This window comes from Protopterus annectens, chromosome 3.part0 (genome assembly GCF_019279795.1).
Source record: "Protopterus annectens isolate FY-2018-M chromosome 3.part0, PAN1.0, whole genome shotgun sequence".
In the NCBI taxonomy this organism is placed as follows: domain Eukaryota; kingdom Metazoa; phylum Chordata; order Ceratodontiformes; family Protopteridae; genus Protopterus; species Protopterus annectens.
In genome coordinates this window covers 672331473-672351918 of record NC_056731.1, presented here as the reverse complement: position 1 = coordinate 672351918, position 20446 = coordinate 672331473, and the positions used below count along the sequence as shown (strand labels likewise).

Below are 20446 nucleotides of genomic sequence, written 5' to 3'. Positions count from 1 at the left end.
AGGAACCTCAATCAGTATTCCGGAGAACAGTGAAAAGTATAAAGGTTCTATCAAACACCATTATATGAGGAGATTACAACTACCCAAACAGTTTGTGGTGGAATTAGTCATGTACAACATACTTTTCCCAATGTTTCCTAGAGTTTAAAAACCTTAACACCCTGGAACAGCTGGTCACCATGCACACTACAGGTGACAACATACTGGACATGATCATCACCAACATGGGGTACCAGTGTTCCACTACAGAGATAAACCCCTCGCTGGTAATATCAGATCATAAAGTATTCACACTGGACATCCACATCCGGCACCCCCACCCAGTCAATGAAACCACTGTGAAGACATTTGCAAAAGCAAACTGCACACTTCCCAAGACCAAAGTGGAGCATTCCAAACCACTCTTGCCATAGGATAATGGTATACAATATGCAGAATCATTTACAAGCGCATCCTATGATCATCTACATGGATGCATGGAATGATACATCACAAATAAAACCAAGATGCAGTCCTCCAAAAATAGGACAACAATCATGTGGCTGTTGCGCATAAATAAGCTAGACAACAGAAGGAGGAAACGAACACATGATAGAGCCAACTTCACTAAAGGAAAGGCAGCACTGATCATTATCAGGGGGAAACAATGATTGCTCATAAAAAAATCCAAGGACAGTTTCAAAAGACAAATACCAAAGAATGTAAGAATAGCAACCACAAAGCATTCGGTAGCTATACCAGACATATAGGTGTCAACTTCCAAATATGCTGTCAGCTACTGATAATAGGAAAGAAAAACAACAAACCAACTTTCATTGCACACATCCAGGGGGGACAAGTTCAGTGTACACTCCCCCCATCACCCCCAAAAGGGACTGTGTCCATCACAGAAGGATGCAGAGCCCCAGACGTCATGGACATCCAGGTAAAGACAGCCCTCAACAAAGCTAAGAACTCAGCATCAATGTGACTGGATGGTGTCCCAGGCTGCGTCCTACACTAGGCCCTTGAGGAACTAGACCCTCACCTACATTCATTGTCCAGACACAAGTGTACCAAGGACATAGATGGAGGTGAAAGTAGTCCACACAGGCCACCCGGACCACACAAAGGACTTTCCACACCATTCCCCACTCTGTCACCATGGACAAGGGTACCAGCTGGAACATTAACAGCTATATCACAGGATGGGTGGTCAGGTGGCACACAGATCAAACACACATGTTCAGAGTTGCTGGTGCCATGTCCAACTCTAAGCCAGTCACAAATGGCATCCCACAGGTCTTGGCCCTGGGACCCCACCTGTTCATTAGATACTGCTCATAGGTACAGGAAAGCACGGGAGGTGTATGGCTGAACAGTTCTGCATATGAATGGTAACTGTAGTCCATAATCGACTGTATGGCTAACACAGACATCCTCCAGAAGTGTCTTACAGAGACAGATACCTGGTGTCAAAACAATGCCCTGAAGCTGAATGCCAAAGAATGCATAATCATCCCATTTGGGTACAACAAAGTGCACATAAATTACCTCATAGGTGATAATCCAGTATGTACGGAGAAAGTCATTATGGCCCTGGGGCCACAGTTAGATAGTAAACTCCCCTTTGATGGACGCATGGCCAAGGTGTTTAGACATTCCTTCAATGTAGCCCACCTAATGTCACCTAATGTAACCCACTTTGTATAGTCCTATAATGTCACCATCCTACAAATAAACCTGTGGAAAGGATAACTCACAGTAATGTGTATAGTGCGGCATGTAAATGCGCACTTCTGTAATATCATAAAGTAGTTAGGTGGTGGTTTGAATCCTGCACAAAGGAACAACCTTTTAGGAGAGTAGTAAAACACCTTACAAGTGTTAAACTAATCTTTGCTATGTCAGATGATGTCACCATCCTACAAACATACCTGTGGAAAAGAGAACCTACAGTAATGTGTATAGCGTGTCGTGTTAATGTGTACTCCTCTAGTATCATGAAGTAGTTAGGTAGGGGTTTGAATCCTGCACTTGACAGCTGTGTGTGTGTGTGTGTGCTTGTGTGTGGTCTCCTTGGGAAGGAGCAACCTTTTAGGAGAGTAGTCAGACACCTTAAAAGTGGTAAACCATTCTTTGTCAAGTCTGATGATGTCACCATCCTACATATAGACCTGTGGAATCGAGAACACCCAGTAATGTGCATAGCGCTTCATGTTAATGCGTACTCCTCTAGTATCATGAAGCAGTTAAGTAGGGGTTTGAATCCTGCACTTGACAAGTGTGTGTTTGTGTGTGGCCTCCTGGTGAAGGAGCAATCCTCTAGGAGAGTAGTAAAACACCTTAAAGGTGTTAAACCAATCTTTGTCAAGTCTGATGATGTCACCATCCTACAAATATACCTGTGGAAAAGAGAACCCCAAGTAATGTGTATAGCACGTCGTGTTAATGAGTACTCCTCTAGTATCATGAAGTAGTTAGATAGGGGTTTGAATCCTGCACTTGGTGAGTGTGTGTGCTCTATGTGTGTGTCAGTGTTGGGGATTTTGCTTTTACCACCGTATGACATATCAGTAGCATAGCACATGTGAGGTAGCTGTGAGGCAAATAGATACACGTACATGTTACCTCAATCATTGCATGTGTGTGAACTCTGCTTTGTCCAAGTACATAGTTGTCATCTTTGCCAAACTGTGCTGCTGCTTCACAGACCTTAGGTCACATCTGTATGCTTGTGAAAAGGCCAGCCACTGCAGTGATGCCTGGCATAGGTCATCCGTGTCACACACACTCATTACGGTTTCTATTGAATTGTGTGAGTGAGGGTTTATGGCCGAGGCATATGTCTGACCTGTTCAAATGCAGCAGAGTCTGTCAATGATGACTATGCATTATAGGTGTACAACAACCTGTGTGGACATGCATACAGACCCCTTCTTGCTTATGTGATCCACCAAGGGATTTCAAAATACCTTAGGGAATGTGATTATCAAAGGTGAGATGACGTAACACTAGATTGCATGTACACATCGGCACCAGTTCATCATGTTGGTGGCTACTACAAATGTGGTACTTTGGGGATACTATGTTCTGTAAAGGTGGATGATTATGCCTAGTTTCACCTATAGCTTTACAGCATGGGTTCGACAACAGGTATCTGTCTGTATGATACCCTTGTGGAGGATGTGTGTGTCACCTGGAGAATGCAGTATAGGCCACAGTGTGCATTAGCACACATGGACAGACATATCCCTACTGTGATTGCTTGTACCCAAGAGAGCCATATGCCGAACAGGAGTGGTTCCAGTAATGGGTGCAGCTGAATACCACTGGTTACTGTCATAGTATAGTTCCTGAAGATCCAAATGTTGCTGTGTGTCCTACATCTGTGTGTCATTTGTCAACACATCATTTAACAATTGGGTATGGTCAGGCTGTTGAAGTCATGTATACTTCCAGAATGCAAAACAATGACAGATAGTAACAGTATCACCCACAGCACAGTGTCAAACCATGTAATACACACAGTGTAGTCAGGTTCCACAATGTGTGTAGTACAATGCATACTGGCCACCAATAGAAACTATGGAGTGTTACTGTGTAATACAGAGTATGTCACCCTGCCCATGTATCCACTATGCACGTATATGCAAACAGTGCACCTCCTCCATTACCACAACTGTATACCTACATATATGTGCTACACACATCCCACACATACTGTCCACTCACTAACACATGCTGCCAATACTGCACACATCAGCCAAGTGGCACGTGCATGGACAATATACAATTGGAACTAACACTGGTGTAAACCACACTACAATGACAATGATAGCTTTAATGCATCATGCCTGCTCAGATACACCTTCAAGCATATCATTACACTCTACTGCTGACTACATGCTAACATTGCTATACTGCTATAATGACATCCTGTGCATCAACACCATGGTAGCCTGTTCCTGCATCGATGTTACAAATGACAGGAGGTGGCACAGGTTTCATCATATGCACAGGGTGTGTTGCTGGTCTTCCAGAGGCCTACAGTGAGCCATCCAATCGACATGTATGTGTGTGTGTGTGTGTGTGTGTGTGTGTGTGTGTGTGTGTGTGTGTGTGTGTGTGTGTGAGGGGCAAGAATAATGGTATGGGCCAATGTTGATGTAATGAGTGTGGGTATGTGTTAGCCCTAGGTGTCTGGATTATGTGTGTGTGTGTCTGCATGCACACAGTTCCACCATGCGGCTGCCACATATGGGTACTTGTGGGACAGCCACAGACTGTACCTGCGAGGCTTTACAGATCACCGTCTCTGGCCATGGATACGGTGCCTGTGCCTGGCAGGGGTGCTACTGACACTATCAGGTACCAAGCCAGACTGGGTACTATCCCCAGAGGTAGGTGGATGTACACTGGACCCAGGTCCCTGCTGGGACTGTCCAGAGCCATGTGCACGTGGTCTTCTAGAATGTTCTATGGACAGCCCACCCCCAACATTGCTGGGGCTGTTACTGGCACTACGGGAGTGGCTGTTTCTCGAGGGACATCTGCGGCGACTGCCAGCTGCTGATGTTGCTGGCATACATCCACGTTGACCACTCAACTGTCCCGCACTGTCCTGACACATGGATATGACATTGTGGAGGACATCTAGTGTCTCTCCCCAACATCTATCGGTGACCTCAGTGTAATTGTGGATGGCACCAGCTAGGTCACAGTACTGTCTATTACGGCAGTGTTATGTGCCCTCTCTGCCCTCAGTCCCTGTCTGGTGCACTGTTCCATACGTGCCTGTGCCTCCATGACAGCCTGGAACATGCGTGAGGTACTTAGACCTGTGGCACATCTGCCAGTGGCATGATGGGCAGCAATGCTCCGACGAGAACCCCTGGACATCTGCCTATGTGGCACCCTTCCAGACATCTGGGTATGGCTGCTGTGTCAGGATGCATGTGCCATGGATACCACACAGTCCTGGCCAATGCCGGCTGTACACTGCCCCTCTGCTAAGGGCATTGGTGACGGATGTAATGGCAGTATGACTGTGTGCATGGATGGGGTGGACACTTGTGTAGTGTCGATTGGTGGCCCAATGATAGACCCTGGCAAACATGCCTGTGCCTCAACACACCTATTATCATTGTCACTATCATGCTCAGTGACATCAGTTTCCCTGCAGCATTGAACCAGCCCAGTATCAGCACCTGTTTGAGGGAGACAGGAAACACACTTTATGCCCTGTACATGATGTCAGCACACATGCACACATGAACACATGCACACATGCACACATGCACACATGAACACATGCACACATGCACACATGCACACATGAACACATGCACACATGCACACATGAACACATGCACACATGCACACATGAACACATGAGCACATACACACATGCACACTTCTCACTAGTACAGACACACACACACACACACACACACACACACACACACCACCAGCAATCCCGAACGTCCTCAATAGTGTGTAATGTTGGGGTACAGTATCACAAGCCAAACATTTATAGCAAACATGACAGCATACATGACGTGTGTTGCTCAGCAGCATGCAGTGTGAGTCTAGACAGCCATTGCTAATAACAGTATACATGGCCTTGTTGCATGTGTGTTTTGTTCAGTGAATGGCCTCACCCTGGAACGCAATGTGTACATAGACACAACATTGCTATGCAGGTATTAAAAGCCCTGCAATGTCCTGTGCACCATCAGTCACAGGTATACATACCATGGCTGGATGTGTATCAGTGTGTCACATAGATATCCATTACTGATTAGAGCATCTGTGTCTTTAGCAGATGATTGTGGACACAGGTGTAGCACATGCATGCTATGTATAGACACAGGATGAGTGGTGCATGTATACCTGATGGAATACCATTGCTCAACATAGCCATTGTACAGTGGTTATGGTGAGTGTAGGACATATTGTGTACATGCCACTGCCAGCCATGACATGGCATGCTACCACACAACTGCAACATGAAACATCCCACATGCACAATGTGTGTCATGTGGCCTATACAACCCATAGCATTACAAGACATATGTGTGTCACTTTCTACAAATGGGGATTGCTATGCATATTGCATATAGGTGCATATGTCTGCACACACACAACATTGAGGTGCATAGCAACTCATGATATGTGTATTACTGTGGCCACTGCAACTGGATGGGGTGTAGTACCATGAGGCATCATCATGCAGCATCATGTGGTCACTCAAGGCTACTAATCTGTGCCAGACTGGCATATAGCATGCTGTACCTGAACTGCAGTACCATGCCTACATTCACCATTTCATGGCCAGTTGTTACATGGGTTTGTGGGGTGCCCAATAGGTGGCATTGCCTAACATGAATGTATTATGTGTTGAAGAGTGTTGCACAGCCACATGTGAGGCATCTACCCCTCAGGTATATTAAGTGCGCTGTGTGGATGAGGTTTGGGATACTGTAGTGTGACCTTATAGTGGGTGTCTAAATACGCCATGTGTAGCATGTTAACGTGTACTGCGTATGACAAAGGTGTGTAAGTTGTGTGCATGTGTATTGACTCTGCCTATCTGATGTCCACTACAGTGTTGCCACAATTGTGTGGTATGCTCTGTGTATTGTATCTGTTTTAGACAGCTACCCACGTTACTAGGATGTGCATAGTCTCACAGCAAACATGCACAGCATGCATTATGCGTAGGTGTGTTATGTGTAAATAGCCTACACCTCACCTATGACATGCACATTTAATTAGCAATATTAAAGGTATAACACACTCACCAGCATGGCTCTGCTGCTTTGCTGTCACACCAGAGGGACCTACAAGGATATCAGACACTTTGTCAATGGCAACAACTGTGGCATTGCTACTGTGTATTTGCAATCTTACAGTAGTACAACGGTGGACAGTCACAGGCCTACAGATTATATTCCTAATTATTAGTATTGCACAACACTAGGCACCAGATCGTCTAACTACACAGTACACATCTCACATAAGCATGCTCTACCAATAGAGGTAACAGTATTCTACAGCTATGCCATGTTATCTGCACGCTCCATGTCAACTTGCTGGGTGGCTCCGGCCTCCATGATGATACATGTTAATTGCTGTGGTTGTTGTTGGCCAGGAGCCACCTGGCTCAGGAACAGCCCCTCCACTCTGGTGAGGGGGGGGGTGGATGGCTACCCTCCCCACCTGTGGCAAGCTGTTGTCTGTGGATATCAGACTCACACTGCTGGACATGTCTAATTAATTCACTGAAGTGATGGCGTACCTGCTCATATGTCCAGTTATGCATACCTATGTCATTTACCCTACGGACAAGATCTTGCCACAGTGCAGCCCACTCATGCTGGTCCTGGCTGGTTCTGGAGAACAGCAGCGCATAGTGCTGCACCAGGCTCGCTGTGATGGCTTCCTCCTCAGATGTGCTATATGCCGGGTTATGATGGTGGAACATTACCCTGGAAGACAAATAAACAATATGTGTGAGCAAGTCATGTGGCACACATGACATTCTAAAGTACAGATATAAATTAACTGCCATATATAGCAACCTACTGGCTGTCAGAAGATACACACTTTCAATGCCACATATCAGTTCTCAACACACAGATGCCTCACAGTGCCTGGCACACTCTATATATATCAAACAATGTTTTGCACAGCAACAAACTTATAACAGTATGTAAGACTATACAACAGTACATGGCACACTGTATGTGACACAATGCACCACCTAGCCACAGGAGGTATATATCATGCTAATGCATCATGAAATATGTAATCCATTGCAATGAATGTAAAGTCCACTGACAGTATTACCAGTATACCACACTAGTCATTGATGGCGGACCCCTGCCTAACATATGTGCACATTCATTAATATAGGTGGCATACCGCTGTACTAGACTATACATGTTGCTAGATACGCAGTTATATCCTGTAACACACATATGACCGAGGCCATGGTACAGGCATACCCACACACACAGCAGACATAAATAACAGACACAAAGGTATGGCGACCCAGGTGACCTTTACCTGTGTACCTTACAGTACTGCATGTCAGTAGTTACCAGACCTTATGCCTGAGGTATGTAATCTGTGAGGTCTACAGGGAACACACATAACAGTGGTTCCAAAAAATGTGCACGTACACCATACTGTGCTGTTTAGGCATACAGCTTCAGGTAGTACTACAGTTCATACAGGAGTTGAATTCACCAGCAGTAACGCCCAATAAGCATACATGTACTGCTTTAGCCTACAGTGGGACACCCCAGTTGACAACAAGAGACTACGTCAGACTGTATAGCATGCTGCTTTTTCTGCCTAACAATTGCATACACATATTTTGCTGGGATCACAGCTAGGACACATAATACCATGACTGAAACAGTTTCCCACTAAGCTATCACACATATACCAAACTCTGACACATTCACCGACACATTCACCATCACACTCAGTCACCTCACATATCGATTATTGTGACAAGTACATGTGGGTGTGTATCACTTCATAGGTAGGTAAGAGGCTATTGGCCCTAGGGCCTATAGAACTCTAGCCATACGCTACCCTGGCCTTTAACACACAGGTATTTAAATTTCACGTGGCCCAGTCAAGCAGAGACACTGATGTGATTGCCTGGGTGTATTCACTATCTCCCATACAGTCTCCAGGATTATTTATGTCAGCTGGAAATTAGGAGTTTTGTTTGCTATGGATAGTTGGTTAGTTCCAGAGTGTGGGATGTCTCTGAGATAGGAATCTATCACTCCAGCATGTGCTGTTTATTGTGGTCAAAGGGTTTGGGTCCCAAGAGCATGTAGCTTGTACAGATTGTAATCTGTTTACGTGAAGCATGTCCAACAGATCTGGATTTGACATAGCTTAGTATGTCAGTCAGAGGTCGCCTCTGGGTAGGCGGTATGCAACACAGTGTAGTTGTGGGTCTCTGGGACGGTCTGCATAGGGCATCTGTTTGTCATCAGTATCACTCTTTGTGAGGTATGTCTGTGTCCTTTCCACTTGCTGTAGATGTCTTTTGAGGTACATACTACATGGGCATTGTACTCTATACTGGGTCTTATGTGTGTGGAGGAGAGGGGAGCACTGACCTATTTTTCCCTGGATGACACACCTTTTGTGATGATGTGTGCCACGTAGTCGGATTACATGACTAGTGTGGCACTGTGACTATCGAAGGGAAGACTAATGTCCACCTGTGTCCCATGGTCTCTTATCACACCTTCGGTGTTGAGTAGACTACCACCTATGTGGTAGTTCATGGGTACTGAGTCTTTGCAAGGAGGCATGCCAATGCAGTGTCAACAATGAGCTTGAGTCCATGGCTTTGTCACCAGGCATCTGTTGGAGTAATTATGACCCTGTCTCTCTCTCTCTCTCTATATATATATATCTATATATATATATATATATATATATATATATATATATATATATATATATATATATACATACACACATACATATGAACATCCATTGCTGTACATATAGATATGCATATAGGCACATATACAGTCCACCTGTCATGGTGGATATATGAATTATGGGAAGGTTGTGACGTATACAGTTATGTCATAACATTGCACAGTGTTGTGCAGAATGCGTTTAAGGTGTTCTCAGCCCATGTAGCTTTAGCAGGCCTCACTGGCTGCAACACTGCAAACCTGATGAATCATACCAACAGCGTTTAACCACCACATGTCATATACCAGCACTGTATGCTGTCTGGTCTGCCACACACTACAACCTACATAGAAATATGCACATAACAACCTTCAACAACATATATATATATATATATATATATATATATATATATATATATATCCACTGTTCACAAACAGTTGCAGTATGTCCCTTGCTCAATGCACATGTACAGATGCTAATATATCTGACACGGACAGATCTCTCCATATGTGTGTGCCATACACACAAAAGGACCACACTGTTGTAAGTACATGTACCTCACGGCTGACCTGTTGGGCCTTGCTACAACATGAACAGGTGTCACATGTGAGCACACAGTAATATCAGAGGGTGTATACATAGCTGCTGATGCTGAATTAGCATACTAGCCTGGTACAGCTGTTGCCAATGCTAAGCTACACATTAATATGACTATCATGCATTTGTTACTCTGTCACATCCATGTTTGCATAACCGTATGGGCTACTACCCCAAACAGACTTTGTTCACACTACTGTACAGAACACAGATAACGTGGATCAGATGTTTGACATTTAATGTTGGACTACATATGTCACCGTCACATCCCACTGCACACAGCAACACACTCGTTTCCCCATGCCAGTGGTTATGCAGGCCACCTGTGCATCGATACGTACTGCTGCCACATATGGATGATTCCAACTATATAGAGTACTCTTCATAGACATCTACTACATTCCAGTAAATACATAGCTGTTGCATACCTTTCCTTTGTATGTGTTCGTATTTCCTGGTAAACTTTTTTTTCCCAATATAGCTGTTGGTTTCAATACCTCCTTTACTGTTCAAGAATTTTCTTTTATAGAATTTTATTTCAGTATATATTGATTTTCAATAATTTTATTTTCAATATATTTAACTTTTCTAAATATTTTCTTTCAATATATATTTTTCCAATATATTTCTTTTTCAATATATTTTTTTCTATATATTTTTCTTTCAAATCTTTTTTCAATATATTTTAATTCAATGTTTTTTTCAATATAGTTTCTATTCAATACATTTTTTCAGTATAATTTCTTTTGTCAGTATACTGATTTATTTTCAATATATTCCTTTTGTCATATTTCTTTACTTTACATCACCTTTTCTTTTCTTTTTTTTTTTTTTTTGCTCTCTCTTTCTCTCTCTCCCTCCGTACCTGCAATGGAATGATTGCATGTGTGGACAGCAAGTACAGACTGCTTTTATAGGTATCTGCACATGTGCATGTGATGGCCTCTGTACCAATTGGTGGCCACCATTTGGCAATTGCATGCAGCCTGCTGTGTGGTACTTGCAGTACTCACTGTCATAGCAACTCAATGCTATAAATTGCTAGGTCAGGTAGGCATAGCCCTTTCAGAATTCCAGAGTGGGGACCATGCTTGTTTTCTGTGGACACCGTTGTGTAAGTCAGAAGGTTGGTATACTTCTTCTAACTGTTGCTTAGGGTGTAGCCAGTTATTTGTATGTTGTACTCAGACCTGAATGTTGCCTCTTCCAGTACACAGTTGACAGTGTAGAATTGTACTCACCCCTAGAAATGCTAACACAAGATACATGGGAGTATGGAGTTTCTTTACAACATCCACAATTAGCTGCCATACATATGTAGTTATTGAGATGTTTCCATTTGGCACATGAACTGTTTGGGAACAGCTATACTGTGGATATTAATGTACTCACTTCTGCACTGTTTGTGCTTTTTATTTTGTTGACATTATCACAGGATGCTCATGAAAATGGTCAATTCCAGTACTGAGTATGCCTACCTACATCCTTGCTGTACCTTGAACACACTGGCATGTTGTACATTTGTGTGGGGATTGTCCTGCTATGATACTGTGTGGGGTTGTGAAGTGCTGCTGTAACAGCATTTACTGCTGGAATGTCTGGTTCTGTTATCACAGTCATGTAATGCAATTCCACAACAACTGCTGGTATAGTTCCACAGAACCGGTTTTGTGTTATGGCATTCCTACCTTTCCTTTATAGTCACACATTCTGATGCATGATATATATATTTCAGCAACATATTGCTGTATATCTACTGTGGCCTAGTGGTACTTCATGCATTCTAGTGTGTCCAAGGTCCGGGGTTCGAGACTGACAGTGGTGTTTTATTTTGCTGCTGAGCAGAACAAGGCCCTCATATACAGGGTGACTAAGGCACTTTTAAGCAGTTGTAAGCGGGTTTGCATGGGTTTGCGTGATGCTTAGCAATACTTAGCTAAGCGCACACATGCGCACACTCGCTTAAACCCGCTTACTACTGCTTACAAGTGCTTACTCTTGCTAACCCCTGCGCTCATTTCTTTGAAAGAAAAGAAAATGGGGAGATAGGATAGTGGTGAAAAGGGGGCACAAAGAGGGAAATACAGTAGGAAAACAGCTCGGGATGTGCAGGACAGGTGTAGGGAAGGTCCATAGCTGCCCATTTCTTTAACAGCAACAGCTGTGCATATACTAGTAATTTGGAGGGAATTTTGAAACCTTCCACCCCTGAGAGAGGGGTGAGGACAACGAAGTATGTTGTACTGCCAATTGAATTTCAGTGTCTGTGTCCAGCAGACATTTATGTAAAATGGGCAGCTATGTATGGGGCGTAATTTTTTTGTGGGAGCAGATTGCCCTTTTTTTTTTCAGGTGAGAGTGGAATGTGAGGTAGGGGAAGTAGGTATGTTGTGGGAGGTAGGTTGGGGAAGTAAACAGACAAGACAAACAAGAAGCATACAGGGGCGGAATATGACACATGGGGTGGGTGAACACAATTGATGGGGTAGGCTGTTTGGAAATTGCAAGCCCATGAGCCCACAGATGGTAACAGTGGAACTGAGATCCCCACCCATGGGCAGTCACCACTGCACCTTCACAGCCCGGAGTGTGGCTGTGCTGGGGGCGGCGTAGGAGGGGCAGGCTCACCCGTGAGTCGCGCCACCCTTGCCTCGAGCTGGCGTAGGGGATCAGCGACTGAACACTGGATCTCCCTATGCACCACAGCCGACAGGGTGACAGGTGGCCCTCCTCCGGCCACGCCTGCATGGGGGGGACAAGCCCCATCCCCTGTAGCGCTTCCACCCGAAGGTGGCACAGGACCAATGGAGGAGGGGGTCCCGGGCTGGGCACCAGACCTGCTGGTGCCAGATGCAATCGCCAGCTGAGGAGGGACAGGTGGGTCCGCTGGGACCGGCCTTCCCATACATTCTGTGTTTAGGTGTATTTAATGACAACATAGCCAACAGCATTTCCAAATTAGTTGTAATAGCATGCAGTAATATTCCCATTAACCCAATACATTAACCCAACACACCAGTGTTCCAACAGTTGAACAGCAAGCATAACACATGCATATATTGAACAACAGTGGACATTCCAACAGCATGCAGGAATGATTGATGGCAACAGGCCACCAAGATTGTGGTGTTTGAACAGGGCACATGCATCAAAGTTATGCAGATATTTATAAACCAATTGGACATATGTCCCAACAAATGTTTTGAGATTACACATACCCATTGAGGTGTGGAATTGCATTGTTTATGCGCATACAGTAGGGTGTAAAAAGATACCTCCATTAACAACTTATATGAACTTATAGTTTACACTACATTCCTATTGCCTGCAGGTATATATCCACTACATGTATTATTACATTGGGCAATGTCCAGTACGTCGTGGGATGTGTTTTGCTAGTTAATTATGTACCTGACCTGTATCTAATATACAAACTGTCCAGGATGCAGATGTTACTGCTACATATTTATATATTTTATTTATATTCATATGTCTACATATCTGGATGTGTTCAGGTGACATTACCAGTTAAATTTTAACAGCCCCTACATTTTTTGCAGCACACTGACATTTCAAGTGCACACAATTACAAGCTACTCATCTGCCAGATTTACCTATACATGCCAGCCTTGAAACTACAGTTGAGGACTGTATATATGCTTAAGAGATACTGCCACTCCCTTCGTACTCTTTCTATGGGCCTACCCAAGTGTGGGTTGACAGCGCTTAATACAACACTACTATTTCTATACTGCAAGAGTACATCTACATTTCAAAGAAGGTGACACAGACACACTACAGGTGTTATACCTTTATTAATTAAATTACACACTTTAGTGGCTCTCTCATTTATTTGTTATTACAGTGCATGCAGACATCTTATTCAGGATGTATTATACCTTCATTTATGGTTTACAACACTCTTTTTCTGGCTCTCTCGCTTATTCTATATAACAATACATGCAGGGAAATAATTCAGGACTTATTATACCTTTATTAATGGGTTACAACACTCTTTTTCAGGCTCTCTCACTTATTTTACATAACAGTTCATACAGAGAGGTTATTCAACCCTTATTATACCTTTATTATTGGGCTGAGACACTTTTAGCCAGGCTCTCTCACTTATTTTATAAAACAGTACATGCTGACAAATTACAAACCTGCCTGGTGGTGCAGCCTTAGCAGTCTATCTGCATAGGCTTGCTGATTCGCAGCATGGACACCTGCAGCTGTGAAGTAAATGAAGTGATATTGAGACATATACCTATCCATACTATCTACTACACTAGCAATTTGTACATACTTCAGTCCATGGCTACCTACTCAGTAGTGGGGCATTTTGCATCCCACGGGCCTCCTGTATCCATTGGTTCAGTAGGTTCTGCTTGCGTCTCTTCAGGTCTGCATGGTGATGTCTGACCTGCTCACCAGTCCGACGGATGCCTGTGACACTGGTGAGTTCATGTGCAAGATGGTTCCAGGCCTCCACTTTGTATTCCATGCCCTGGAACTGGTGCCGCAGGAGTCTAGCATCATGACAATGGACAAGGAGCCAAACCATCAGTTTTGACTCCTCAATGCCCCACTGTTGCCCTCGGAAGCGAGAGCCCTCTCCGACACCAGCCATTGCTGCCTGCAGATGCGAGCTGCAACCAGTTATGGCGAGTATTCCTGCCTATGGAGCTTATATATGCCTCATTTCCTACACTTATTTGTGATTAGCCGGATTTGAAAGTTCTCAACTGAGTGCACACCTGCTTAGCACTGGGTAAACTTTGATTCATATGTATATGTGTGTTGACAGTCCATGCACATCAAATGCTGTCATGGCTTAGTGGATTAGTACTGTGATTATGGTGCACACTATCCTGGGTTCGAGACCTGTCATTACTTTTTTATTTTACTACTGGCCTGACCAATAGGGGGTGTGGCTGTGTTTAGCCGACTTTGCTCAACTTTGCCCAACATTGCTCGACGTTGCTCTATGCTGCCCAACATTGCCCTATGTTGCTCGACGTTGCGCTAATTCGAGCGGTGCATACCTCCACGCAAACATGTTTGGTTTTCGCTAGTTGGCACGATGCGCAGCTCCGCGCAAAGCTATTGCGCTAGTTAATGCAGGGCTTAGCTATGGGCAATTGTATTGCGCTAGTTAAAGCAGTGCTTAACTATGGCCAATTATTCTTAAATGTGCTTAATACTGGTAAATGTTGCTTAGCAGTGCTTCATATTGCGTAAGATAGGTTACTTATGCATTCATTATTATGCATGAACGTTTCACTTTCTTATATATATTTATAATATCGTTCACTACTACATAGGCCATTTTGATGCATTTTAATATGATTTAAAAGGTAAATGTCAGGATTTATTTTTATGCACAGATTTCCTACTGAAAAAGGAGAGGGGAGTGGTGGGACTCGAACTGGGAATGCCTCCTCTTTGTGCGAAGGCTCTACCACTACACTATTGCTATTTGGCTTAATTTGCATATAAGTGGTTTATTATCCTCTTTGATATCTAAACTGCTAACTGTAGCTAAGCAATGGGCACACTCACGCACACATGCCCAAATACGGGCAGCTATATTGTGAATAATAAAAAAAATTGGTTTACATTTTATTTCATTTATACAGGGCTTTTTAATGTGGGCGAGTGTAGTGTTGGGGGTATACACATTTGAGCGGACTCGCTCATATCTGCTGACATTTGCAGAGTTAGGCACTTGCAGGGGCGTGGATATTTGGACTGCTCGGCAGTCTGACATGCCCCCTGTACTCCTACATGCTCCGTGTTAGCCTGGGAGTTGAGTCAGTGTGCCCTCATGCATATGCATGACGTGCTGACATCTAACTCTTAGATGGCAGTCTCCGAGTAGGACTTCGTTCATCCTACATGGAAGATTACTGAATCCCCCCCTCAGTGAATCATTAATTCATTCTATGATAATTCACTTAGTGCAATTCAGGCTCACAGAGGAGCTGTAACTTATTCCAGTGCAAAATGTGCTAAAGCATTAGAAAATAATTCTGTACATGTCCAGCACTTTACAGGATGCCCTTTAACACCCATAGGCAATTTGGAAGATCATCAATTCGCCTACTGCATGTCTTTGAAATGTTGAAGAAAACTGTAACACCAGGTAGAAACTCCTACTGATCCAGGGAGAACCACACAGAAGGCACCCTGGTCAATGTGAGTAGGCAGGACTAACCACTGTGTTGTCCCCTAAATTTCTTTAGGGGCTTTGTTTGCAGCAGCCCCATAAACAGTGCAGCAACCTGTATCTAAACAACACACTTTAAATGTATCATCATGTTCATGCACACTATATCATCATTTTTTCCTACTTATTCAAATCAAAACTGAGAGGCAAACAGTATAGATTATACAATGGCCTTATATACATAAAAGTATGACCTTTCTGACTTAAATAGCATTATGACTGTAACATCCCTCTTCTGGGCCAGTGATCAAGAAGCCTCAATCCTCACCACTGGCACCAGTGGAGAATATTCACTGTGAGAAAATAGACATACTCACTATGTTCAGATGCACACAGCGGCACCAAGTACAATTTCCTTTAAAAGCACACAGAGAATACACATTCCAATTCTGGGGCTGGACTTCCAATCCAGGCTCAAAATAAGGATCCCCATTGACCACTACAGAGCTGAGTCTTTACGGGCGTTCCAAGCCAAGTCCTTCATCATCCTCTCTGTGAAATCAGTGCTGTTAGTGTCCCTGTTCAAAGTAGCTGTCACACACACTCTTGCTGAGATTTGATTTTCACACACACATGCATGCATACACAGACACACACACACACACACACACACACACACACACACACACACACACACACACACACACACACACACACACACACACACACACACACACACAAACATGGAAAGGTCTGGCAAAGCTTACCCACTCTGCTACCTCCACCCAGACTATAAGGTAGATTTGCTGCCACCAGAACACCCAAAGCCAGCTACTTTAAGGCTCGTACCAGAGTACCCAATTACACTTATTAAAATGAATACTTGTACAAATGGTAGCATTTAATCAAACAGCAAGTCTTTCTAGAACATGGAGCCACAGTGCCACTAAGTAGATACAAGTACTCTCAATGGTTAAATATTTTCTAAAAGACCAGCCACAATCAAAGGTATAGATATATTTAATAAAAAAAGAAAACAAGAAAATATTGCATACCTATTTACAATAAACACTGGAGTTTCAATCACAGAAAATATAAAAAAAAAATACAGATGGAAAGACTCAGACATATACAGAAAAAAAAGTAACTTTTTAGCTAATCTCACTATATTTTTTGACTGACTGAAGAATTACTGATCCCTAGTTACTTGTTAAGCAAGGCAAATTTAAGTGGATAAGTGCCTTGTCAGGTCCAAAAACAGAGTGTGCCCCTCACATCTCTCATACCACAGCCATGCCACCCTGAATGCACCCAATCTCATCTGATCTCGGAAGCTAAGCAGGGTTGGGCCTGGTTAGTATTTGGATAGGAGACCACCTGGTAATGCCAACTACTGTAGGCTTTGACCAGCTGGTCAACACCCCCACAAAAGGTGATAATATCTTGGACTTGGTATTAACCAACATGAGTAGCTACTACAACATCTCTACAGTGTCATCCTCCCTGGTAAGATCCAACCACAAAGCGGTCACTTTTAAAGTCACCATCTCTACCAACCCACCCTAGCTAGGGTCAAACAAAAATCTTCTCCAAAGCTGATTGCAGCCTCCTGTTGGAAGGTATAAACAGTTTCACAGCCCCCTCCACCTCCATAGGAACTGGCACATATGCCCAAATCTACACCAAAGTACTATACGAGCATGTATATAGCTACATGAAATCAGGAATACCCGACAGAACAAAATCCTCCTCCTCAGGGAAGAGTAAACCTGTCTGCTGGACATCTGAAATAAATAAACTCTATAATAAAAGGAGCAGCTGCCTAACTGGAAGCAATCTCCTTGGCCTGAAAAAGCAAATAAGAGCACTAGTGAAATCCTCCAAGGTAAACTTTGAGTCCAAACTGGCAATATCTACTAAAGACAATCATAAGGCCTTCTTCAAATATGTCCACAATCTCAAAGAAAACATTCAGATTTGCTCAGAACTGGTGGTCAAGGACACCACATACACAAATGCCATACATATTGCCTATCTGCTGGAAGACAGGTTCCATGAAAACTTCATCCCTCTGCCCCCCCCCATCAGTAAATCAGGACTTCCCCAGCACCTGCCCTGCTCCCCTTATCTCTAGGGAACAAGTCATTACTGCCCTCTCAAAGCCAAAAAATACAGCCTCCATGGGACCCAATGACATCCCAGGCTGCATCCTACATGAACTCAGGTAGGAACCTGCAGCACCATTAGGCATCCTATTCAAACAAACTCTGAGTACCAACTTCATTCCAGCTGAGTGGAGGACAGCCATTGTCTTCCCTTTTTACAAAGGTGGAGTGTACACTGATTCAGGAAATTATAGACCCATCAGCCTAACTAGCTTGATCTGCATGGCCATGGAACGGATTATCATGGACCTTATTGGCAACCTCCAAACATCCCACACAGATTTGTTTTATCAATGGGAGGCCATGCCTGTTAAATTTGGTGGACTTCTTTGAGACAGTCACTAAAGCCATGGACGAAGGGAAGATGGTGCACACTGCCTATCTTAACCTGGCCAAAGCCTTTGATACTATTCCCCACTTGGGTATAATAGATAAACTCTCTCAAGTAGGCATCAATCTGTATGTTACCAGATGGGTAGCAAACTTGCTCACTGATAGAACCCACCTAGTCAAAATAGGGGAAGCCACCTCAAGCAGTACACATGTAATGAGCAGTGTACCCCAGGGATTGGTCTTGGGGCCTCTGTTGTTTGGGATATACTTTTCTGAGGTGCAAGTCAAAACCAGTGGGCTATGCTTGACCAAGTTTGCAAATGACTGCAAGCTTGGCACTGTCATCAATTCCCAAAGTAATGTGAACATTTTCCAAGAGGGTCTCACCCAAACAAATGAATGGTGCCAGAAACATGGCCTCACACTGAATGCCAAAAAAATGCGCCATCAGCCCCTTTGAGGAGACTAATGTCCCCACGAACTATCACATTAATAACAAGGTCCTAAGCATGCAATCCATTGTGAGAGGCTTGGACACCCAGGTTTATAGCAAACTGACTTTTGATGACCATGTTGCTTCCATTGTATGGAAAACTTTCTACATGGCCCACCTCATTAGTAAGGGTATCTCATCCAGGGACAAAGAGGTCATAACATCCCTGTATTCTTCCCTTATAATACCCATTATTGACTACAATACCCATTTTGCCATGTACGTTACAAGCACATGCTGCAACTGAAGAGACCACAGAGGTTCCTCACCAGGGAAATCCAGTGCCTCAAACATCTACTCTACACAGATAGGCTAAAAGCCCTGTCCCTGTACTCAATCTCATACAGACTCCTCAGAGGTGACCTCTGTCTGGCATACAAAGCAATCTCAGACCTCACTGTGATGGGAAAGCTGCATATCTGCAAGTCAAACTCCACTCAAGTAACCCAGATGCATGACCTCAACCTGGTCTATGACATCAATAGGACTTGTTGGCAGGATAGAGCTGCGTCCCAGAGACTCCCTCTTCTGTGGAGTAAACTCTCTCTCCACATCAAACAGAGTACCTCATTAACCCCTTTTAAGTGCAACCTGAATAACTGGATGGGGAACAAAAAATACACCCCCGAGATTCTACCTGTGTCTCTGCTGGACAGAGGCATTGGGTGCTGACTTGTCAGAACATGGACTAAATTCTTGGCTAGGCTTGTATGGGCCTCAGAGCTAATAGCTTAGCAACTTCCTATAATCCTATTAGTATTCAAATACAATTTCAGTGCTTGCTACAGAATGACATCACATCTGGTCACCTGACTTTGTGGTTCTCACACTATCCTCTCACAAGACACTGAGCCAGGATTTGGCACTGATGTCTCATAATACATACATAGAACTTTGGCTAAGGTTTTTTACAGCATCTGGAAACTGTAAAACAATTCCAACACTTCCACCCTTCCTGCAGAAACTAATAGGTCATTCTCTGGCACCCCAGGGTAGCAATTAGATCACCAAAAAGGACAGTAGAGCAGAATCCCAGCCCAGGCTTTTCACAGACATTGCATCTCTGACTGCATTCAGACCTGTGAGATAAATTCTTTATGGCCTAAATGAAGTCATTTAATTTCAGGCAATTTGTTTTAAGGTTAGCTGGGATGAGCTTAACCCCTTCCCTTCTAGTATCCTCTGTCAAAATATGTACATTTTGTCAGTTACAACAATACTGTCTGACATACATGTATATTT

At 43.7% G+C, this 20446-nt stretch overlaps 1 pseudogene; it reads left to right on the top strand.

Annotated features, from left to right (window-relative positions):
* The first annotated feature begins 17496 nt into the window (after positions 1-17496).
* Positions 17497-17615, top strand: LOC122797426 (annotated as a pseudogene).
* The last annotated feature ends 2831 nt before the right edge of the window (positions 17616-20446 follow it).